Raw genomic sequence first — 13,169 nt, forward strand, 5'->3', positions numbered from 1 at the left:
ATCAACGCCTTTCTAATCAGCAACAACACGTAATCTTCCATCAATACCTTTTGTCTCGATACGGAACAATACGCCATGGCAAGCGATTGGGTACAAATGTGTCAATGTATTGAAAGCACCAAGATCACCACTCACGCAACCTTTTGGTAGAACTCGTCATTACATCATTACAGTGACGAGAGGGAGAGAAAAAAAAATCGATTTTGGTAGAACTGAATACATCACATCTCGTCATTTAGATCCATGGTGGTGGAAATTAGCGTAACAATTAAGGTGATAAAATGCTACTTTCAATCTGTTTTCAATATAAAACAGCTGAGAAGGCGTTCACGCATGATGGCGTGAACAAAACGGCTTAGGAACAGCATGTCACACTGCACGGCTTCTAATACAATCTTTTCATACTAATTTTTATAGCTGTACATCGTGCCAATCATGACTTCGTGAAAATGAATTAGGGCTATTACAAATGAAGACAGTATGTAATCATACGGTGCTTCAGCAATTCAGGAGAAATAACAATTAAGCTGAAAGATTGTAATACCTTTATATGTAATACATAATACCACTCGAAGGCCTACTTCAATTTGTACCATCATTTACAAGTGCTACCTCTACATGCATGTTTTAGTACTTATCGTCTTTCAGTGTACAGAACAAGGCAGATTTTTCTTTTGTTTTCAATTAAAAAGGAATTCCTCTGAAGGAATGGCAGGAGTCCCACAGAATGTCAATATCTTGGCTGCATACGGGGACTGCGAACTACCTGCGTGGGAGTTGCCTGCGAGGTGCTGCCGCTAGGGGCCTCCATTTGGCGATCTGCGTGGACCTCTGCTGGCAATCCCCGCGACTCATCCGGAAAAAAGTTTTGGTCATGCTCAAAACTTGGCTGCTAGTAAATCTGACTTGCGTGCGCACCTCCGGGCAACTACAATCGAGAAACGCGCTAGGTACTGCCAGGTGCAGTCCAACTGCTGGGAGGTCCGGGTAGCACAAAAAAAAAAAAAAAAAAAAATCACCGCAAGTAAACCCGCAAGGTTTCCCCAGACATGGTGTGACAAGGCCTTGAGCATGCTCAAAAACTCGTTCCGGGTGAGTCGCAGGGGTTGGCCCGCAGAGTACACGCAGAACACCAGTAGGACACCCTTAATGGCAGCACCTTGCTGGAAACTTCAGCGCCAGTACTTTGCAGTACACGTAAGTCGCTCGTAACAGAAACCTGATCGGTTTCAAAGCTCTCACGCAGGTCACATGGAATACACGCAAGTAGAAGGTAAGTAGCACGCGTCTAATATAGCAGGTAAACCACAAGTTCAAAACTCGCACACATTCTTGTCTGTCAGCAGAAAATTCTCAAGCGTGCTGGAAAATCCATACTCGCCACAAGCCCGCGTACCTTGCCCGGAAAGGTGTGACACAGCCTTTAGATACTTCGGTTAAGCAAGCCTATGAGGTCAGCGACCAAGCTCACCTATCCAGGGAACTGCCACAGCTACCTCCCACACAAGATTTCTATTGAGCTCCCACTACACAGGAGCGATAGTGGAACCCAGCCGAGGTCGAGAGTAATCCTCCCACGGCTGGGAACAGCCTCACAAGATCCAGAGGATTCTAAGAGAAGCCGACATTAAAAGTTCCCTCAAATACAAATGAAGACCTGCATATTATAAGAACGACCCAAGTCCAATTTTTGGCCAAATTCAGTTTGACATGGGAAATTGTAGCTTATGCATGGTCTCATCTTGTGTATAAATGATAAATCCTAATTACCCCCGGAAGTGCCTGAAATGAATGAGTTAAATTTTATATCAATGTAAGAATGAAGGACTTGGGTCATTCTTACATTCATATAATAGCGCCCTCTCTCATCCCTCTCTCATCTCTATAGCAGAATACCATGCATATGAATCAAGGAACGACCCAAGTCCAGCACACAAAATGGCCTCTCCACAATTAATGTAAATGTTAATTGTCATAATGATATATGTTCTAATTTGTATATCCAATGTTGCCTTCCCATCACAGGTTAATAGAATATTATTGGACAAATATTATAATGATTTATGATACCCTCAACATCACTTTTGCGGTAAACGAATATCTAGAAACATGCCATGTATTTTAACAATTGTTCTTCTATTTTTTTTTCTTTAGATTACTACCTGGATACGCCCACAAAAAAAAAAAATCTTTCCAAACCAATATTCCTGTTGTGACCTCATCTGTCATTCAATGCTAAAGTACTGATATGTTTAACAATTTAAGACATTGGAATGTACCTTCCCCTCGACTCAGCGTATAACTTGCATGATCCCTCGCCATGTATTTTGTCAGTCACATTAATATCACAGAAATATGCATGTTATGCTCATAGTCGAGGGGAAAGTGCGTTCCAATGTCTTTTATCTCACCACATACAAGGACAAATGAAACTCCAAGAAACTTCCCGGAGTCTATCGCATTCCTTGTGAATGCGGTAAGGTCTTCATCGGAGAGACAGGCCGATCCTTTGCCACCTGGTTGAAGGAGCACCAGGCCCATGGCCGACGGGACGAGCGGGACAAGTCTGCAATCATCCACCATACCCTGTCACCTGTGAGCACAGAATTCTATATGGAATGAAAGCAAGCTCATTACTCAAGTCCCCAACTGGTACCAACGACAAGTCAGAGAAGCTCTGGAGATTGAGGTTCATGATATTGTCCCCAAGACAGTGGGCTTCATCTTAGCAACATCGCGCTCATAACTATAACATTATGTGTACTCTTATGAAAAATATGCCAGTGATCGTTTCCTCTCCTCTGTGTTACTGTTGTAATCTACAGAGCGCATAGCTTTTCCTGTGGAAGAACACAGATTCTTTTTACTACTCTTCTCTGCATCTTTTCATGAGGTAGATCACCGGTTTTACAATTTACTTTATAATATAGCACAAATTTTCGGGCACCCTGTCCTTTGCTAAGTGATTTTAATTTGATCAAATAAGTATACAATTATATAGTGAGAACTTTGAGCAAAGAATATTATTTGTTTCTGGTCATTTTTCCCTCTCTTGTTTCAAAATACAAGTGTATATATATATATATATATATGTATATATATTGTAGATACTCCACGTATTGGAGCAATGATTATGTCACAACAGAGAAATGCATTAAATGCCAATCTTGATTTTAATTAGAAAACCGAATTTTTGGGGGTCCTCCCCCTTTGTCAGGGATGACAGTGCGAATGAATTTTCAAAATTCATTCGCATCAATTATAATTAATTGATTAATTAATTAAAATCAAGATTGGCATTTAATGCATTTCTCTGTTGTAACATTATTATTGCTATATATATATATATATATATATATATATATATATATATAGAGTGTGAGAAGGGGTATCGACCATTTACAGTACCAGTGTGTGGCCTTCATTATTTGCATTCAGTGTGAAAAGAAGAGCCAGGTGGACGTAGCTAGGTCAACGTGTCTGTTTATTGCCGCCGAGCTTTCGGTCCCAAACGGACCTTCATCAGGGCTGTAACGATACAAAAATGACTCACTCGTATGGCTACACTAATAAATATATATTCATATATGTATACTAATATAAATCTAACTGGCGTGAGTCTGTAATGACTGTGTAATCAATCGATCCGTAATTACAGCTGTATATAACATATTCCAATAATCATATACATAATCAATTGCATATTATTGAATACATTTCATATCACACTCGTGTTATTAATTGAGGTGAAGGTGTATAACAAAAACACCAATTCAGTATCCTCATCTTATGTGTTGTGTGACAGACGACTGTAATAATATCAAACTAGACATTTTTATGTTGTCGACGATAATACAGCATGTGGCAGCATTGCAAGACGTAAGTGGCTGTATAATACAGTACAACAGCCACGCGTCATCTTCTGGCTATCGTATAATGAGGTAAATAATACTGATATACCACAGCCATTCATATACATACAGTTGTATTATAACATATAACAGAATATTACATAAGGTACAGAATATGAACGGTTCACATAATTAAAAAAAGGGATTTACCTTATTAATGGCGGATATAAAGGCTTGCGGCGGTGTCTGTGTGGGTTGAGTGTGTCTGTTCGTGTGTGTGTGTATATGTGGGTTGGCGTATGGTTGCATATGCGCATCACATTGTTGCGCATGTGCAGTTAATGGTCTGCTGGTTAAGGATCAACATTGATGCCATTTGGCTGTAATGTTTTTAGTGTGGCTATCCAGTAGGATTCACGATTTAGAATCACAGGGCGGGTCTTCTTCTTGATTAGTTCAATGGCAGTGATTTGTAAGCAGTTCAGGCTGTGTTCTGGGAGGTTGAAGTGCCTTGTGTATGGGAGGTGTTTTGATTGTGTGTTGAATGTTCGTATTTCTGAGCGAGTGTTGTTGAGTCGTGTGTAGAGTGTGGTTTCTGTTTTGCCAATGTATTGCTTCTTGCAGAGTGTACATGTCAGTAGATAGATGACCCAGGTTGATTTGCAATCGATGTAGTCTGTGATGGGGTATGTGCGATTTGTGGTGGTACTTGTGAATGAGTTTGTTTCTGTAATGTGTTTGTGTAGGATGCATTTGTTTGATTTGCATTTGTAGAAGCCAGAGCGAGGGTGGATGTCTGTGTGTTGGTGGTGTGTTTGTGTTTTCGGGTCTTTTGCATTAACTAAGATATCACGGAGTGATCTCGGTCGGCGGTATGAGATGAGAGGGGGTTCGGGGAAAGTTTTCTGAAGTGATGATGACGACTGTAGTGTTGAGAGGTGCTGTTGGATGATGCGTGGAATTTTTTCCGTGGCTCTGTTGTACGTGACTGTGAAGATTGGTCTTTGTGTTTTTCTACGTTTGTGGTAGGTGAGGAGTTCAGGTCTGGGTTTTTGTTTTGCTCTTGTTATGGCATCATCTACGGTTTGTGGGTCGTATTTGCGTCTTACGAAATGGCTGCGAAGTTCTTCGAGATGATGCGATTCGTCTTCTGGGTTAGAGCAGATGCGTCTCACTCTGAGGGCCTGGCTGTATGGTATACTGTGGAATGTGTGTTTGGGATGGCATGATGTGGGTAGAAGGTATGCATGTGTGTCCGTGGGTTTAGTGAAGATTTCTGTGTTTAGGGTGCCATTGTAGAGTAGGAGGTATGTGTCAAGGAAGGTGATTTCAGTGTCGGATGACTGAAATGTGAATTTGATAGTGGGGTGCGCTTCATTTAAGGACAGTTGGAAGTTTGACAGTGTGCGTGGTGATCCTAGCCATATGAATTGGATGTCGTCAATGAAGCGTTTCCAACTGCCTGACAAGATGCTTGTGGTGTTGGTTTTCGAGAAGATCAGTTTCTGCTCTAAGTCACCCATGAACAGATTTGCATATGAAGGAGCGCAGGGGGTCCCCATGGCAGTCCCATGAGTTTGCTTGTATACTTTGCCTTGAAACTGAAAGTAGTTGAGGTTAAGTACAAGCTCTAAAAGGCGCAAGAGTTGGTCAGTCGGGGGATGTGGATTGATGCGGTTGTCCAGTGCGCGTTTTGTTGCTAGGATACCCTCATTGTGAGGTATGTTTGTGTACAAACTACACACGTCGGCTGATACTAGGATGCTACGTGGTGAAAATGGGGCATGCTTGGTGTTTATTTCCTGTATGTGTTGTAAGAAGTGTGTTGTGTCTTGAATGAAAGAGGGCAATTTTTGAACAAGCGGTCGTAAGTGTACATCGATGAGTCTGGAAATTTCTACAGTTGGGCATGCGCATCCGGATACGATCGGTCTCCCAGGGTTGTTCTCTTTATGAATCTTGGGTAGGAAATAAATGTTAGGGCAGGTTGGGTGTGGTGGGGTCAGTACCCTCTTGACCTTGGGATCAATTTCTAGTGGTTCAATGGCTTCCTTTACTTGTTCTAGATAAGTTTGTGTGGGGTCTTTGTCTAGTAGTGTGTAGGTGTTGTTATCTGATAGTTGTCGTTCGCCTTCAGCGATATAGTCAGTGGTTGACATTATGACAGTTGATGAGCCTTTGTCCGCCGGTTTGATTACAATGTCCCTATTTTTGCATAGGCTTTGTAGTGCCTGTCTCTCTGGTTGGGAGAGGTTGTCAGTGCGGTTATTGTATCTCTGCACCATATTGTCGATGTCACACTTGACGTTTTCCAAAAAGACCTCTAAATGTGCATTGTGAACAGGTGGGTTCCACTTGCTTTGGGGGCGGAACCGTCGTTGTGTCTCTGACACAATGGAATTGTCAACATTTTCAGTGGTGGCTGCTAATGAGGCCGTGGGGTCAAGAGCCGATTCATCTTGGGGTCGATCATTTTCACTGAAAAACACTTTCAATTTCATTTGTCTTTCAAAGTTAAGAAAGTCTGTGTTTACTTGCAAATAATCAATACTGGGAGGGGTTGGGCAGAAGGTAAGACCTTTTGAAAGGAGACTGACCTCTGCAGGGCTAAGTACATGGTCAGAAAGGTTGACAATTGGCACCATTACATTTCCCAATTCTTCTCCTTCTCTACTTGTTTCATTATTGTTGGAATCAGTTGTATTGCTTGGATTACTGATTCTTCTTCTTTTCGTGTATGCTCTCTTGTTGTATCGCCTATTTCTCTGTTTGTTCCGGGGCTGTGTGGGCTTAGAGGAGCTGGCAGGTAGACTGTCCGGTGGACCACAGTTCTGGTTGCGTTTGATTGACGCCCTGATTTCCTCACACAATTTTTCATCCCGTTTCAGTTTACGTTCTTTCTGTTTCTTTTCTTCGTGGTTTTGCTTTGCTAATTTCCCATGGATTGAGTTCAGTGTTTCATGGTAAACTCTCGGGGTTGTATTTTGAAAGAGTTCAGCTTTGGCCGTTTCTATGTTCGATTGAGTGCTTGTTATTTTCCGCGTGATTTCTGAGGAGACGATGTCTAGAAGCTGGCGAGATGCAAGCCAAAGTGTAGTCCGCCATTCGCTGGTTGTGACATCATCGCAGTTGAGCGCGCATGATTTCCTCAGGAGTAGGCCTTTAGGAATGATATCTCTTTCTTTACATTCAAATAGGTAGTCTTGCTGTGCGTGTAGATGGTTGAGAGTTGCCAAATTTCTCCTTATTGTGTTGTAGTGAGCCATTGTCGTATCCTTTTGTGGGGACCTAGATGTTCTGGTCCCGGACGTTGCACTGCCGTCCTCACTGGACTGGATCCACTGGAGTGTGACTCCCGGATACAGGCCGATGACCGTTATCAATACATAGAGTGTGAGAAGGGGTATCGACCATTTACAGTACCAGTGTGTGGCCTTCATTATTTGCATTCAGTGTGAAAAGAAGAGCCAGGTGGACGTAGCTAGGTCAACGTGTCTGTTTATTGCCGCCGAGCTTTCGGTCCCAAACGGACCTTCATCAGGGCTGTAACGATACAAAAATGACTCACTCGTATGGCTACACTAATAAATATATATTCATATATGTATACTAATATAAGTCTAACTGGCGTGAGTCTGTAATGACTGTGTAATCAATCGATCCGTAATTACAGCTGTATATAACATATTCCAATAATCATATACATAATCAATTGCATATTATTGAATACAATCAAAACACCTCCCATACACAAGGCACTTCAACCTCCCAGAACACAGCCTGAACTGCTTACAAATCACTGCCATTGAACTAATCAAGAAGAAGACCCGCCCTGTGATTCTAAATCGTGAATCCTACTGGATAGCCACACTAAAAACATTACAGCCAAATGGCATCAATGTTGATCCTTAACCAGCAGACCATTAACTGCACATGCGCAACAATGTGATGCGCATATGCAACCATACGCCAACCCACACATACACACACACACGAACAGACACACTCAACCCACACAGACACCGCCGCAAGCCTTTATATCCGCCATTAATAAGGTAAATCCCTTTTTTAATTATGTGAACCGTTCATATTCTGTACCTTATGTAATATTCTGTTATATGTTATAATACAACTGTATGTATATGAATGGCTGTGGTATATCAGTATTATTTACCTCATTATACGATAGCCAGAAGATGACGCGTGGCTGTTGTACTGTATTATACAGCCACTTACGTCTTGCAATGCTGCCACATGCTGTATTATCGTCGACAACATAAAAATGTCTAGTTTGATATTATTACAGTCGTCTGTCACACAACACATAAGATGAGGATACTGAATTGGTGTTTTTGTTATACACCTTCACCTCAATTAATAACACGAGTGTGATATGAAATGTATTCAATAATATGCAATTGATTATGTATATGATTATTGGAATATGTTATATACAGCTGTAATTACGGATCGATTGATAAGACAGTCATTACAGACTCACGCCAGTTAGATTTATATTAGTATACATATATGAATATATATTTATTAGTGTAGCCATACGAGTGAGTCATTTTTGTATCGTTACAGCCCTGATGAAGGTCCGTTTGGGACCGAAAGCTCGGCGGCAATAAACAGACACGTTGACCTAGCTACGTCCACCTGGCTCTTCTTTTCACACTATATATATATATATATATATATAATATCATTAATACATCAGGGTCTTACCACAACATTTATCACCTGTTTTATCTCTGCCGCCAAGTTTTGGTCAGAAAGGAAAATCTATAAAATTAATCTGAAAATATTTGGTGATCCGAAAAAAAAAAACTTACATTCCGCAACTAAAAATGGAAACATAGAAAGTTATTATGTCCCTTTGTTATTCATTTTTGTTTGTGTGTATGTTCGAAGACCTATATATTAAAACAATACTGTGTCTTATCTTTTTGTATTTCAGTATGAATCATGACTATTAGCGTCGGTTTAATAAAATCTAACAGATCATTAGCAAATCACTAATATACGTTTTATTATCACGTCACTTTAGTCGTCACCTTGGAACAAATGTATGATGACTAATTATATATCATTGATTGATATGAAATTCATTTATCAACAACTGTCACAGGTACAGGAATAAAAACACCATGCAACTATGTAAATCATATGTTGTAAGGATATAATTTAGAGAGCAAACAGCTAGAATTTTTCGAACGGTAACTGACTCTCTACGCGCTAAAATAAATCTTAACGGTTCAAATAGATCTCCATTTTGATAGTGCTACTGTACAACTAACACGTAGATAGCAAAATCTTTGTTCAAAATGTACGGGACTTATGCAATATATAACGATCGAACATTTTGCAAAATACATTGTAAAACTTGAATTAACGTCTGTTGGAGGAACATGTCTATTTTTCTTAATACAGTTCATGGAGTAGCTCCATGTTGCACCCCCGGCTTTTTACATTTTAGACAATCTTTTGAAAGTCGAAGAAAGGATACGTTCTTAATGAATCACTGATAATTTAATATGTTTCACAGGCTCCAAACTGATCTTTATTTGTTGTATTATTAATTGGAAACTGAATTCTTTTTTTTTCTTGGGGGGGGGAGCTTGGTGTTCTAACTAACGTCAATTTTAGTTAATTTAAATCGTCAAAGAATCTGGCAGGCTACTTCCTGTTGAAGTCCAGTTTGATGTTCTCATCATCTATAGCAGCATTCAACACATCTTCACTGAACTGAGGAAAGAAGCGAGCGAAAGTTTCGATCATCTCTTCACGTGACCGGAAGAAGGTTTTCTCCACATGGCCTTCCTCGTTTTCCACCAAAAGAGTTGTGTTCCTGATCGCAAGGAGCCGGCGTTTAGGAAAGGCTATACACCACACATTACTTAGAAGTGGGTTCTCCTCAGATATCTCGGTATATAGCATCGACATCACGTAATCAAAATAAGAGACCCTTACGGGCATTTCATGATGAATCTCCACATAAGTGTACCATCCGTCCTGCAAAGTTTTCTCGAAACAAGCCGCTCCCACCGGGTCGCTTTCCGCGTTGTGGAGGCGTAAGATGAGGTCACCTTGTCGTACTAATTTGTAGATCAAGAAAGACTCGTGGTACTCGGGAGATTCCCTCTCGAAATCCAGCGCTATCAGCTGGAATGTCGGAAAGTTTCCCGTTCCTACATCCAACATGTGCTTGCTGCCTTCTCCAGATATATTGAATACCATAATGACCACGTGACAGCTTTTGGTCTCAAGGACGTCACCTGGCACCAGGGTTGCCTGGTAACCCAGAGCTTTTATCACTACGTAGCATCCCACATTATTGTGGTAGCAGCGTCCACCATGTTTTGCCCATATATCATTCTTTATCTCCAAGAGTGTAGGGCGGCGCCTGTCTTTGTTGGGCGTGGCTACACTATGAATTGTCTGGTATGGGATGACTTGCCGCCAGTGACACACAACATCGTCCAGGAGTCCTTTTGGGTCAGAGGTCATCTTGTCTTCAGGTGACGCCACACCTAGAACGTCGCGTAGAAAACGAAATCCTTCCTCTGACGTCATTAAAGTGTCAATTGTGATGTCCTTGGCTGTTTCAATTGGCTCCCCCTGTACAAGATATGTTGTTTTTTAAAGTTATTGTCATGAAATTGTCAATATGTTATTGTCAATATGGCGGAATCTTTCAATGATTATTTTGCAACTCTTGGTCCACATCTTGCCAGTAAAATCCCGAAATCATCAACTGAATTTTATAGATACTTAGGTATTAGGAATTCTCAATCAATATTTTTTGAACCTATTGCTGAAGAAGAAATTATAGATATTATTAAGAATTTGAACGATAAAAAAAGTTCAGGTTATGATGGAATTACAAATTTTCTTTTAAAAAATGTTTTAAACGAAATCATTTCTCCTCTTACATACATTTTCAATCAATCCTTATTTAATGGCAAAGTCCCCAATAAGATGAAGGTCGCAAAAGTTGTCCCTATCTTTAAGAAGGGACAGAAAGATTTGGTGAATAATTACCGACCAATTTCTTTGTTGACTTCAATCTCTAAAATTCTCGAAAGGGTGGTTCACACACGATTATTAAAATTTCTCACAAATCATAACATTCTGTCGGATTCTCAGTTTGGTTTTAGAAAACATTACAACACAACCCATGCTTTACTTACTTTTATAGACAAGGTAGCTCATGCTATAGATAGTTTTGAACATACAATTGAAGTTTTTCTTGATTTTTCTAAAGCTTTCGACACGATAGATCATGAAATCTTGTTTTATAAATTGTGTCATTATGGAATCCGCGGTACCCCCTTGGTTTAAGAGTTATTTAACAGAAAGAAAGCAATTTGTTAATATCAGTAGCCATGATTCGCAATTAAAGCCTATTTCATGTGGAGTCCCGCAGGGCTCCCTCTTGGGCCCACTTTTATTTATAGTATACATAAACGATCTTCCAAAATCATCGCAAATTTTGTCATTCATTATTCGCCGATGACACAAGCTTGTTTTTTTCACATCGAGACCCTAATGCATTAATAAATATGATGAATACTGAGCTCAGGTCCGTGCAATCCTGGATTTATGCGAACAAATTGTCCTTGAACATAGAAAAAACTCATTATATGGTATTTAGTAATTCTTTGAATGTTGTTCCATATGATATCAAAATAAATGATTTATGTTTAAAGCAGGTTAATAACACAAAGTTTTTAGGGCTTTGGATTGACCAAGAATTATCCTGGAAAACTCATGTTAATTTTGTAAGTAAAATTTTGTCTAGAAATATTGGGATTTTGAATAAGCTAAAACATTTTTTTCCTGTTCATATTTTGCAGAGTATATATTCTTGTTTAATATCTCCACACTTCAATTATGGAATTTTGGCGTGGGGAAATGCAATTCACTCATTACTAGATTCCCTTCTCCGTATTCAAAAGCGTGCAATAAGAATCATAAACCACGCCGGATATTTTGCCCATACCAATTGTTTTTTCCATCAAAACAGAATTCTGAAAATTTCAGACTTATTTTATTATAATCTCGGAATTTTCATGTATAAATTTACAACTAATGAATTACCATCTGTTTTTATTCACATGTTCAAAAGGAATCGTTCTATCCACTGTTATCCCACTCGCCAGAGTGACGCCTATCACCTTCCCCGTACTCGCACTATTTTTGCAAAGAAGACAATTATATTTACTGGACCCAGATATTGGAATGATCTCCCTCTAGATATCACTTCTTCCTTATCTTTATTCACCTTCAAACGCAAATTAAAACAGTTATTACTTAGTGGATACACACTACCAAGCCTTTAGCAACCTTTTTATGCTCCCAGTCTTTTGTCCTTGTCCGCAGCACCAAGTTACTTAAGTAATTTCATGGTACCGATACATCTTTTAATAATACAGCATTTTTGTTATTCAAACACTGCGAGATTTGTATGCAGTCTGGTTTGTGCGATATCTATGTGGTTCATTAGTTTATTACTCATCTATTTTTTTGTACTGGTGTAATTTTTGTTGGTCAAGACAAACATATCCGTTCTCCGTGTAAAATTATATGCCTATGAACTCGGGAACCTACAGTTTTACAAGCTTTAAAGCTTTTATGTAGGCCCCATCATATTTCTTATACTTACTAGTGACATTTTCATACGATGTGACCATGTACATTTGTGTCAAGTATATTTTCTTTTTCTTTTTCTTCTACAATCAAAAGACATGATTGTATATATTTTGTACTCTTGTTTTGTTGTCAATAATTTTGTAATGTCATCATTGAGACAATGGAAATACAAATGTATGAAATAAATTTGAACTGAACTGAACTGAAATGATTTATAGTGCAAATTGAATTGAACGTAACTAACACTATGCTAATGCGTATTTGTTCTGAATTGCTGTTTTATTGCTAGCACGTTAATATTGCTGTTCTGGTGACATTATGTCATGTTGCTGTTATTGTTTCTTTTTGTCTGAAATTTTGTTTGATTGATTTCCAAAGCCCTGACAAAGTACCCCGTCTAGGGGTACGGATAGAGTAAACGAACGCAATGTCCGCTGCCTCCTCCTTTCTGTAACGACAATACGGTATATAGATATACTTAAACAAATATATTATCTTTGTAGCTGATTAAAGCAATGCAAACTACTGTACATATATATTATGTTAGCCTTGTTTCGCATATTTCTTCCGTTGCCCAGCTTCTCAAATATTCCTATCCTTTCATGAGCTGATGTTTACTGATTTCACTCGCATTTAATCTATATAGAAAAAGCCCAAAACTAA

Source organism: Diadema antillarum, unplaced genomic scaffold (genome assembly GCF_040938485.1).
Source record: "Diadema antillarum isolate AM-2024a unplaced genomic scaffold, OU_Dant_1.0 seq00000887_RagTag, whole genome shotgun sequence".
Lineage (NCBI taxonomy): Eukaryota > Metazoa > Echinodermata > Echinoidea > Diadematoida > Diadematidae > Diadema > Diadema antillarum.